The following is a 12,327-nucleotide window of genomic DNA, read 5'->3' as shown; positions in this document are numbered from 1 at the left end:
TACCAAAGAAAACTTACAGATGGCCAATAGGCACGTGAAAAGATATTCAACATGACTAATTTTAGGGGAAATGCAAGTCAAAGTCACAATGAGTCATCACCTCACACGCCTGAGAATGGCTACCATAGAAAAGGCAAGAAATATTGCCTTGTGGCACAGTGGGTTAAGGATGTGGTGTTGTCACTGCAGTGGCTTGTGTCTCTGCTGTGGGGTGGCTTTGATCCCTGGCTGGGGAAATTGGTGCATCCACCGTGGAAAACAGTATGGAGAATCCTTAAAAAAATGAAAGATAGAACTATCATATGATCCAGCTATTCCACTTCTGGGTATTTATCCAAAGAATGGGAAAACACCACTTTGATAAGATTTGTGCGCCCCTATGTTCATCACGGCATTATTTACAATAGTCAAGTTAAGGAAACCCTCAGTGTTCTTTCCTACTCTTGCTACAACTAAGGACCAAATCATTCCTTTTGATCTTCCTGAGTTTGAACTTGAAAGGGTTTGATTTTTAGCTTAGTTGGTTATGATTTACTTATGGATTCAGGTTTTGCAGGGCCCTGGGATCTGAGCACCGTAAGATGGCAGTTACGGTGTTCTTGTAATACTTCTGCTCCATTCTCAGAAAAATTCCCAGGGGGTAGGCTTTTTTTTTTTTTTTTTGTATTTGAGCTATTGTAAGTTCTACTTTCTTTTGCCTGCCCTCACTGTTATAACCTGGCTGATTTCTCTTAATCCCTCCCCCCTCTATCTATGGCAAGTTTGCTTGTAATTTGCAAACTCAGATTGGAATTTACTGCTAAGTGTGGAAGCATCTGTAGCTCTTTGCTTGTCTCTCTCTGGAACATAGCTCATTAAGCTTCTTTGCTATTTTGCCACTGCTCTTTGATAGCTTTAAAGAAAAGCAGCTTTTTTTCCCCTTGTTGTTACCATGGGGATGATGGTCTTTTGCATCATTCTGCATCCTAATCAGAAACAGAACTCCCTCAGCAACTTTAAAGCATTTATTATTTTCCGATTATAAATGTTGGGATCAGTTCTGTGATTTATAAGGTTTGTTATTATAGGATTCCTTTACATATTAAGCAGACGGTAGAAGGGTATTGGGAATATAATTGGAATTTCTGAATCACCAAATCTACTATGTATTAGTTTTCAGATTCTCTGCATGTTTTCCACAAGGGGGAAAGTGATTGACAGAGAGTTACCAACAGACACAGGTAAAGGACACAGATCCCTTAATGTAGGTAAAGAATAAAGGTTTAATGGCACGGGTGATGGTTGTTGCAAGTTGGAGAGTCAGGAGTACTCTCCCCTTTGGAGGGGTGGTTTCCACGGCTTTAGATACCTGGATCAGTGCTTCTCAGACACATACACATACACATACACAGCCTGCAGGTGGAGAGGTGCTCCACAGGCAGGCAGTTTTTTTCAGGAAGCTCAACCTGGGTCCGAGAGGATCATTCTGCCCCTCTGACCTTTATGTTCCTGTACAGAGAAGCACCTGTCATTCTAAATCTGGGTTATGTGCTTCCTCGCTGCTGTGAGGAATGGCGTAAAAGTTTAAGTGAACCCTGTTTGCTGTCTTAGGGATGTTACATCCATCTTTTATCACTTGGGGTGCATTTCAGTCCTAACACATATCTGGGAACCTATAGCAGGTTGTACAGAATCAGAGACTGCTTTTACCACTCCTGAGATCTGATCATCCCGCACAGAAATGGGCTGAAGGCCTTTCTTAAGTCTATCTTGACATATGAGTAAGAAATTTACACTCTCTTAACATCTAATTGTATGTATTATATATGTGCAATTTTTTGTAGATTTAATTATACCCCATAACACTATAAAAAATTAACTCTATCAACATCAGATTTCTTACAAATGAAATGGACTTGGTAATAATACTGAACTTGCTGCTAGTGAGAGTAAAAATGATAGTTGAATTGCCTTGAAAAATGTAGAGTCCTAAGTATTTTGAGATGTAAGGAGATTTCATTGGGCTTTGGGATTCTGAAGTGATACAGTGATTGTATGACCCATGTGCAAACCCCATCATGTAAAAGGTTTTAGGAGATTGTATTAACAGATTTGGCTATTTCAGGTTCTGGGATGTAGTGGGCAGTTCCTCTCTATTCACAAGAAGACTGTATAAGGGATGTAGGAACAAATGCAAAAAAAGAAAGGGGAGAAATTTGATCTGGTCCAGATTCAGCCAAAGTTTTTGATGTTTAAGGTGTTTTATTTCATGTTTTAAGAAGTTTTGAAACTGTGGAAAGATTTTAAGAGAGGAGTTTTATATTCTTTATTTTTTCTGAGACTGTGTTCTTCTCATTTGTCTCGCATCTGTGCCATATCTATACTTTCTGCATCTTTCAGTAAAAACATTTTAGAGCTAAGTCATCTATGTTTAAATTATATTTAATATTGACAAATGTTTGATGTTGGTATTTCTTGGGATTTGTACATTTATGCATCTATAAACCATCTCCAAAAGTCATTATTTTGTAAAGTTGCACTGAAATGCATTGATTTTGAAAGAAGGCATACAAATGGCCAACAGGCATATAAAAAGGTGCTCAACATGACCAGTCATCAGGGTGCTGCAAATCAAAACCACAATGAGATGTCACCTCACACCTGTCAGGATGGCTATTATTGAAAAAAAAAAAACAAAGCAAAAGATATGTGTTGGGAGGATGAGAAGAGGAAACCTTTGTGCACTGCTGCTGGAAACGTAAATTGGTGCAGCCACTGTGGAAACAGTTTGCAACAGTATCCTAAAAAAATTAAGGATGGTCCTATGCTATGATCCAGCAATACCACTCACGGTATATACTGAAAGAAGTTAAATCAGTATCTCGAGTAGAGATCTTTACTGTTCTTTGGCTATTATTCACAATAGCCAAGTCATGGAAGCAACCTAAATGTCCATCAACAGATGAACGGATAAAGAAAAATATGGCAAATACAAAATGAAATGTTAGTCGACCTTTAAAAAGAAGGAAACCCTGCCTTTTGTGACAATATGGATGAAGCTGGAGGACATTATGCTAAGTGAAACAAGCCAGACACAGCGGGAAAAATACTGCATGATACCACTTACAGGAGGGATGTAAATCATAGATGCAGCGAGATGGAACCATGGTTGCTAGGGACCAACTGGGGTTAGGGAAAATGGGGAGGAATTATTCAAAGGATATAAAGTTTCAGTTAGCCATGTTTTAGATATCTCCCGCATAGCATAGTGCCTATAATTAACAATAGGGTATTATATACTTAGAATTTTGCTTAGAGGATAGATCTTATGATAAGTGTTCTTATCCCCAAAAAATGATAAATAAGGAGGGTGTGAGGAACCTTTTGGAAGTGATGGATAGGTTTATAGCAAAGATGATGGTGATGCTTTCATGGATGTGTACTTATCTCCAAAGTCATCAAGTTGTGTACATGAAATACGTACAGCTTTTTGTATGTCAATCAAATGCTTCAACATTTTTTGTTTATTTTGCAGTCTGCTTTGCAGTGTCACCAGAACTACCACCTGTGGAAGCATTGCAAGTGCTCTGGCTTCCAATAAGTTAAACTTATTATGATATGTATACTGATTTCCGTACTGAAAACAGTAATGATTATGTATCGGTTCACATATATGAAGACATGGTTATAGAGAGAGTCCTTTGTTAGACACGGTCAGTTTTCTGGTTAGTCTCTCGCCTCTGGGAGGTTGCAATCTGTTAGAGACTGATGTGAGCTGTAACCTAGGTGAGTTGCAGATGGAATCGGGGGCTGTTAAGTTTTGCTGCAAATGAGTCCCAGGATATCTTCATTCTTTTGCAAACGTGTGCCAAAACAAAAATCATACAGGCCAGGAAGACTTGATTCAGCGCTCTTGCAACAGAGGAGAAAGGCCAGAACAAAAATCTAAACTTTGGGAGAGTTTTGAACAGCTGAGGCATGGGGAGATCAGAGGCCATCTGTATCTGCTAATGACTTTCCCAAAGGAAAAGCAAACTTTCTCTCGTCTTCATGATAAAGGTAATTTTACAACTTGGAGCAAAATACTCATGCAGGTTGGGCTCCTACCCTACCTGAGAGATGGGGGGCTCTCTCCTTGATGTTAACATTTCAAAGACATGGCTCCAGCTCCTTGAGGGAGACATTCCTGGAAGGTACAAGGAGCTAGAGGCCTTTAGAAAGATTTACATATCAAACAGGCAGAGAAAGAATTTACAAGTTTTCTAAAGAAAATAGGAAAGGAAAGTCAGGGTCTAGAGTGTAGAAAAAGCCCATCTAAAATTTCATCAAGCTGGGGCTCTTGGTCATCTGCCTGCTTGAATGCTTTATGCAAACCACATCGAGGGCACATTTTATGTTAATTCAGTGGTAAGATGATAACAAAACAGCACTTGATAGAACTTTACAGTTTGCAAAGCCTTTTACATGTGCCATTTAAAAAATTTTCACAGCTACCCCATGAATAGTATATAATTATCCTATCCAGTTTCTACATGAGATACTTGATTCTCAGCAACGTTGAACGAATTAAGAGAATCATGTTGTTGGTGAAGGGTAGAAGAGGTGTTTTAGGTCATCTGGCTCCTATGCCCTTTCCAAAACCCATACTTCTTATTTAAGGGAAATCTGTGATGAAATTCTTCTGAAAAACAAAGGAAAACAGTTGGTCTAACATCATGTTTTTTCTTGTGTTTTATTTCTCTTCATCATCTCTCTGCTTGTGTTTTATTTCTTTACATTGTATTAATATGGCAGAGAAGCAAACAAGAGAAGCTTGTGAGGTAATAGGTAGAGAGTCATTTCAATTTCCTATTAAAAATGAGTTTAGTCTACAGGAACGTTTTTTAGAAAAGGCAACTCAGGAAAACCATCTTTTACTTGCTATAAATACCTAATAGCTCAATGATTTCTTCTTATGCTCACTAAACATATTTCCTGGAGTTTTTGAAATTTTCTTGCCTAAAAATATCCTATAGGGACATGCCCTAAAATTTTAGCACAAACAAAGGAAGATGGAGACTTTTAGTTCAGGTGTGAGTTTTAATTTCATGAGCTATTTAACAGCTTCCAAATGGAATTTCTCTGTGGTCAGAATCAAATACAAAGATTTTCTCTCATTTTTCATTTGAATATGTTTTGGATGGTGGAGACAGTAGTGCCTCTTGATGCTACTGCATCCATTTTCTAAGGATCTCTTTGTTCACCAGCAGGACCAGGTCACTCCCTACAGAGTGTGGTCATGGCCTCCACGACCTCCTTCCCTTTCTGCGTTTAGCATGTTCTCACTTGAGATTTTCCCCTAGTGCTTTATGCCTCCTCCTCCTCATTCTCCTCTTTTGAAATTTATTGCAGTTTTGATTTCCTGCCATGGTAATGGGTTATCTTTTATGACCGTGCAGACGAGGGCTTTCATCTGGAGAAACTCTTCAACATTCCTGTCGGTCTCCAGATAATAGCTTAGAAGTGCTATTCATGAAGGTTCTTAACTCTTGTCAGTAGTGCAGGACGCCTTGTCATCTCTTTTACAGGGTCTGATGGTGTTTTCAGTTCTTAAAATACATGTTTGGAATGTTATTGAAGCAAACAGCTCTGCAAGCTCTACCATGGGCTACATAAGAGGAAGGCGTTTATCATGAAAAGCTTGGTTAAAAGGGAGGATGGGAAGGTTCCTGGTACAGTATTTGTGTTTCATGATGAGGATAAGCATTTGGAGTTGAAAAGTATCATGTAGTGGCTCAAGTGCAGTAGTTCTCTGCTGGGGGTGATTTCTCCCTTCTTTGGGACAATTGGCAACTTGAGTCTGGAGTCCCACCTGAAAGGGGCATACTACTAGCTTCTCATAGGTAGACGCCAGGGTGCTGGAAGATATCCTTTCATGCACAAGAAAGCCGCCTCCACCCCCATGGAAAGGTATCCAGTCCAAAGCCTCAGCTTCCAAGGTTTAGAAACCTTGGCTTGCATATCAGCTCTATTTTAATACTACTATTTTATGACACGATGGTAAGTAGTTCTCTTACAGTACTTTTCAGTATCTGATATTCTTTTTTTTTCTTTTTTTTTTTTTTTCGGTCATGCCCCATAACTAGTGGAGGTTCCTGGACCAGGGGGTTGAACCCATGTCATGACAGTGGTCCAAGGTGCTGTAGCAAAAAGGCAGGGTCCATTCACCTGCTGTGCCACAAGAGAACGCCCTCTGATATTCTTCTTCTTCTTTTTTTCCTTTGTGTGCTTTTCCATCTTGCTTGTGTTGATACCCCCATTTCTTCATCATGCTGACCGGGGCTCAATAAGGTTTTCATCATCAGATAACGTACTTATCTCTGTTTCATTAAGGTTTGGTTCTGAGGTTTTCATCATGTTCTTTTGTTTGGAATGTTTTTTCATGTTGCCGGACCCTCTGTGTTCGTTTCTGTGGATTAGATAAAACAGTCAGATGTGTAGGAGTGGCCTCCTGCAGAAGATGAGCCTGATCTCTCAACCCTGCCACAGTTTTCATTTTTTATTTATTTTATTTTATTTTATTTTTTTGTCTTTTTAGGGCTGCACTCACAGCATATGGAGGTTCTCAGGCTAGAGGTCGAATCTGAGCTGTAGCTGCTGGCCTACACCTCAGCTCACAGCAACGCCAGATCCTTACCCCACTGAGCAAGGCCAGGGATTGAACCTGCGTCCCCATGGATACTAGTTGGGTTTGCAAACTGCTGAGCCACAATGGGAACTCCCCTGTCGCAGTTTTTACTGACTTTCAAAATTTTGTGGTTGCCCAAGCAGCCTATTTTATTTTATTTATTTATTTTTATAGTGATTTTTATTTTTTCCACTCTATTTTGTTTTTAATGGCTGCTAGTAGTTGAGGGTGCGCCAAGATCAGTTGGGGTCCCAAAGCAGGGGGATGTCCATTGGCACCTAGATTCAACTGAGTGGAAGACAGACCTTTAGGCAGCAGATTTTAAAACAGTCTTGTGGAACGGAAAGGGAAGGTCCTGTTGGCCACCAGGGCCAAGTGATGTAGAGGTGCTCCCTGGAGTTTCAAAAACCAGGGCACCCAATATAAAACAAAGCACCTGATGGAACACTAGAGCAGCAAACTGTGTTTGGCAGTGAGAGGACTTCTGTCCTTGTCTTCCTGGGGGAAGGAAGTCAGCAAGAAGACCAAGGCTGTGAAGCAGGTGCAGAGTTTATTAAAAGCACACACATGGGTGAGCTTGCAGAATGAGCTGTGCACAATAGGGGTGGCTTAGATTGCTTTTATGTGGGGGGGTCTTCTGGGTTGTCAGAGGTGGGGCCTTGTCCCTAGCCAATTATCTTGTTTGTATCCGTATTTGTACCATGGTCCTTCTTTGGTGCATGCATCTTTTAGCCAAGATGGATTTCAGTGTGAAGGCTTTTGGGAGGCTGGCAGGATATATTATGGGCTGGCAACTCTTTCTCCTAGGTTGAGGACCTTCTCTGTGCATGTATTGGACTGGAAAGTCCCACTCAACCAAAGTAGGGTGGAGGAAATTGTGGTCACCTATGGTTCGCCTGACTGGGGCCTAATGCTCCTACTGGTGTCTTATCTCAAAGTGTCATCAGGAGACGGGCGACAATGGCTCAGCCTGGGGCCCTGCTATCTCCTACCTCAAAACTGCTGTCTGAAAATATTAAAGAAAATATTGTAGAAATAAACAATTCATAAGTTTAAAATTGTGCACCTTTCTGGAATCCTGTGCCCTCTTGCTCTGTCTCACTCATTATTCACTTAGCCATCTTGCTTATAAATAGACTACTACAGAGTTACTGAATCACACTTGGGTCCACTCACCCACGCATAGTGAAGCCAACCTACTGGACACCAGGCTGTGGTGAAGGGAAGTGCAGTGTTTATTATAAGGGGCCAGACATGGAGTCCAGGACAGCTGGTGTTCACAAGAACTTGAGATCCCTGATGGGTTTCAGGGAGGCATTTTAAAAAATGTATTTTTTTATTTTTATTGTAGTTGTGAAAAAGAATATATTATATGTGTGTGTGTATAATATAGATATAGCCGAATCACTGCTATATGGCAGAAATTGACAGCACATTGTAAATCAATCATAATAAAAAAGAAAAAAGAAAAAATATAGTTGATTTATAATGTACCAATTTCTGCTGTGTAGCAAAATGACCCAGTCAAACATACATATATGCCCTTTTTTTTTTTTTTTTTTTTTTTTTTTTTTGCTTTTTAGGACTACATCCATGGCATATGGAAGTTCCCAGGCTAGGGATTGAATCGGAGCTACAGCCACCAGCTTACGCCACAGCCACAGCAATGCCAGATCCGAGCTGCATCTGCGACCTACACCACAGCACATGGCAATGCTGGATCCTTAACCCACTGAGCAAGGCCAGGGATTGAACCCACATCATCACGGATACTAGTCTGATTTATTTCCGCTGCGCCACAGTAGGAACTTCCTACATTCCTTTCCTTATATTATCTTCCATCATGGTCTATCCCAAGATACTGGATATAGTTCCCTGTGCTGTACAGTAGGATCTTATTGCTTATTCATTCTAAATGTAATAGTTTGCATCTACCAACCCCAAACTCCAGGTCCATTCCACTCCTTCCTCCACAAGTCTATTCCAGGAGGCAGTTTGAAAGGCAAGTTAAGGGAGGGGTGTCCCAGGATATGCTTGTGCACAGTTCTCCGATTGGTTGAGAGTAGGGAGTCGGGCGGTGTCACAGAGGTTAACATGGTGCTTCTTGAGACTCTCATAGGCCTGGGAGCTATGTGCTCATGGTCATCAGATAGGTAACTTCTTCCATTTAGGGGTGGCTTTCGTATCTGTAAAGCATCTCAGGAAATGTACAGCAGATACTGTTATCTAGGTACTTCACAGAGGAGTCAAAACAGAGGACTTAGGGGGAAGGGTCTGTCCCAGGAAGTCCCCATAGGGTCCTCCTCAATTACAAAAGTATCACAGGGCCTGTACTCAAGGAACCCTTATTTTACTTAATAATGGCCCCAAAGGACAAGAGCAGTGGTGCGGTCAACTTGGATATGCCAAAGAGAAGGCATAAAATTCTTTAAGGGAAAAGGTGAAAGGTCTTGAATTAATAAAGGAGAAAAAAAATTAAACGCTGAGGTTGCTAAGATCTAGTAAGAACAAATCTACTTAAGAAACTGTGAAGAAAAAGGAAATTTGTGCTAGCTTTGCTGTCACACCTCAAACTGTGAAAGATACGGCCACAATGCTAAGTGCTTAGTTAAAAGATGGAAAAGGCATTACATTTGTGTCAAAAAAATAGACAGAAACAGGGCACGTTCATTTAACTTGTATTATAGTACATTGTTGTAATTGTTTTGTATTTTTTTGTTTTTGTTTTTTTAGGGCCACACCTACCACATATGGAGGTTTCCAGGCTAGGGGTCGAATCGGAGCTGCATCAGCCAGCCTACACCACAGCCATAGCAGCCTGGGATCCGAGCCACGTCTGCCATCTACACCACAGCTATAGGCAACACCAGGTCCCAGACCGACTTAACAAGGCCAGGGATCGAACCTACATCCTCATGGATACTGGTCAGATTCGGTTCCGCTGCACCACAAGCGGAACTCCTATTATTTGTTCTTTTTTATTATTCAACATTGTTGTTAATCTCTTATTGTGACTAAACTTTATCATAGGTATGTGTGTATAGGAAAAACTTTGTGCATAGCGTCCAGTACTGTCCTCAATTTCAGGCATCCACTGGGGATCTTAGAACATATCCCCCACAAATAAGGGGGATCTACTTATATCTGTAGGTATTTAATATTTTTTTCATTCCTTTATAGAGGAGTTCATTTTAAAATTAATTTGCAATTTTTTTGCATTACATGAAAATACAGTACAAATGTTCATCGATTTATCCAGAGATCTACCTAGCTAATAATAATTTACTAATTCTACTAGTTTGTGTTACCCATTTTTAAAAACGATGTGTTTTTGTAAACCACAAATAATAAAAGATCTATTTTAAAAACAAAAGGGCATACTAGGTCAATCTGGGACACCTGACCTAATGCTAGGGAAACGGAGGTAAACCAAGCCCCTGACATAAAACTGGAGCCCTTGACTTAAATCGGGGGCCCGTGACAAAACACCCTGCACCTGCCTTAAAACCGATGGACCATACATAAAACTGAGGGAGTTGTCGTAAACCTGGTACCTGACCTAAAAGCTGGGGCATCAGACGTAAAAGCCAGCACCTGACGTAAAACAGCCCCTGCCGTCGAACCTGGCACCTGTGTCAAACTGGGTATCTGTCGCGAGTGAAAACTTCCCAAGAGATCCTGGTCCTTGGGAGGAGTGCCCAGAGATGGGGCCGCCGGTTTCCTGGGGAAGCGAACCCCAGCAGGCTCCCGAATGTATTAAATCAGACGCCGGTGCCTCCAGCGGAGGCTTCAAGACCCGCACACGGAGCCTCTGCCACACCGGGCGCCGTTCTGGACCCGCTGCCGCGGCCCTGGGCAGGTGAGTCTGAGCGCCAGGCCTTCGAGCTGTTTCTCCGATGGCGGGAGTGTGGGTGGGTCTGGTGAAGTGAGTGCGGTTGTGAGTCCTGTTCGTTTCCAAAGATAGTTATTTTGGGGGCTCATCTCTCAGGTGCAGGTCTTAAAAGCTGGGCGTGCCCCCCCCCCCCCCCCCGTGGCATTCAAATCGTTTCACTCCGCAGGGAGAAGCTCTGGGGTTTGAGTTCCCTCTGACGGTGAGTTGCCGCTCAAGGGTGGGGTTTATGGTGAGACCTTGTCCCTACTTGCTCCTTCTCTCCTTCGCCTGAAATGTAGGCCAGTTTTCGTTGTTTTTTTTTTTTTTTTAAGAGGAGGTTGTTCCATATGTAGCTGTAGATTCGGTGTGTACATCGTTGTTACCCATCTGGGTTCTTGGCCTTCCTTAATAGAAACTGATAAGCGGTCACACAAGAAATGCAGCCAAAGCTGGAGTTCCCGTCGTGGCGCAGTGGTTAACGAATCTGACTGGGAACCAGGAGGTTGCGGGTTCGATCCCTGGCCTTGCTCAGTGGGTTAAGGATCTGGCGTTACCGTGAGCTGTGGTGTAGGCCAGCGGCTACAGCTCCGATTCGACCCCTAGCTGGGAACCTCCATATGCCGTGGGAAGCGGCTCTAGAAAAGGCAAAAAGACAAAAAAAAAAAAAAAAAAAAGAAATTCAGGCAAAGCTTTTATGGGGGCCCTTGCTGCAGTAGGGGGAGTGAAAACGAGCAACAGTTTCTCTTGCTCCCTTGCTCCTGTCGGGGGTGGGGGTGGGGGTGGGGATGGTTCCTTACATGGGGTGAAGGTAGGGACAGGTCTAGCTAGAGCAGTGGCTTAGGTGGTTTGCCCTTTGGTGGTGGGGCATTCAGGGGGCATATGTAGAACCCTGCTTTCGCTCTTGGCTCTTCAGAGGTGGCAGTTGGGTTTTTAGTGTTTTGGTATCTTCTTGTCCATAATTTGCCCCAAATGTGCACTCACACATTATTTTTACTCCCTTAGAGCTTCTTTTGTATTTTGTTGCTTGAGGAGACTTTTGTCCAGGTGCAAACTGCAGCAAAGGGTCCCAGGTCCCACATCCCAGTCTGTCTCATCACCATCTTGGACTGGAATCTCCTCACTATGATTTTCTTGAATGTTCTATTCCTGCTGTTGTTTCTTTTAATGGGAAACCGAGGGTAAAGGTGGACCAAGAGATTGTACACGACATCTTGTAATACAAGATACTGGTATCATGATTTACAAACTGGTGTTCTGAGTCATTTAAATTGAAGCAGGACAATTTTGTTCCCTGGTTTGTTTTTAAATATAGAAATCAAGAGTAAAAGGCATCTTCTCTTCCGTATCCCCAGTGTTTGAAAAGAACCTCATATTTCTTAGCAGTATTTTCCTGATAGCATTAAATCAGATGTCTGGTACAAGAAAACTATGGCCAATTCTCAGGTTTATTTCTCTGGACCGCTGTCATGTTCTCCTAGAGGTGATAGAAAAAAGATAGCTTTAGGAAAATTAAGACTTTGTAACAACCATAGAGTATGTACATATTTATTCTCATAGACTCTAGACAAATTGCCCTAAGAAATGTATAGAAATGGTTTATATATATTTCACAATTCTTTTTGTCTTTTGCACTTTAATTAGGTGAAGTTAATGCCATGCTAATAAGCCTCTGCTTGACTTAGACTTTTGGTGACCCATCCTTCATGGTGAACTGCAAGAATCTCGTTAGTAATTATCTCGGTTACAACTCCTAGGAAACCTTTTTTGTTATTTTCTTCTCATGTGTATGTAATCAAAAAGGGTTAGTAAT

Source organism: Sus scrofa, chromosome 6 (assembly GCF_054392235.1).
Source record: "Sus scrofa isolate SSC_HxYL_T2T_F1_AM1 chromosome 6, Sscrofa_HxYL_maternal_Yorkshire_Landrace_v2.0, whole genome shotgun sequence".
Classification (NCBI taxonomy): Eukaryota; Metazoa; Chordata; class Mammalia; order Artiodactyla; family Suidae; genus Sus; species Sus scrofa.
This window is presented reverse-complemented; position numbering follows the sequence as displayed.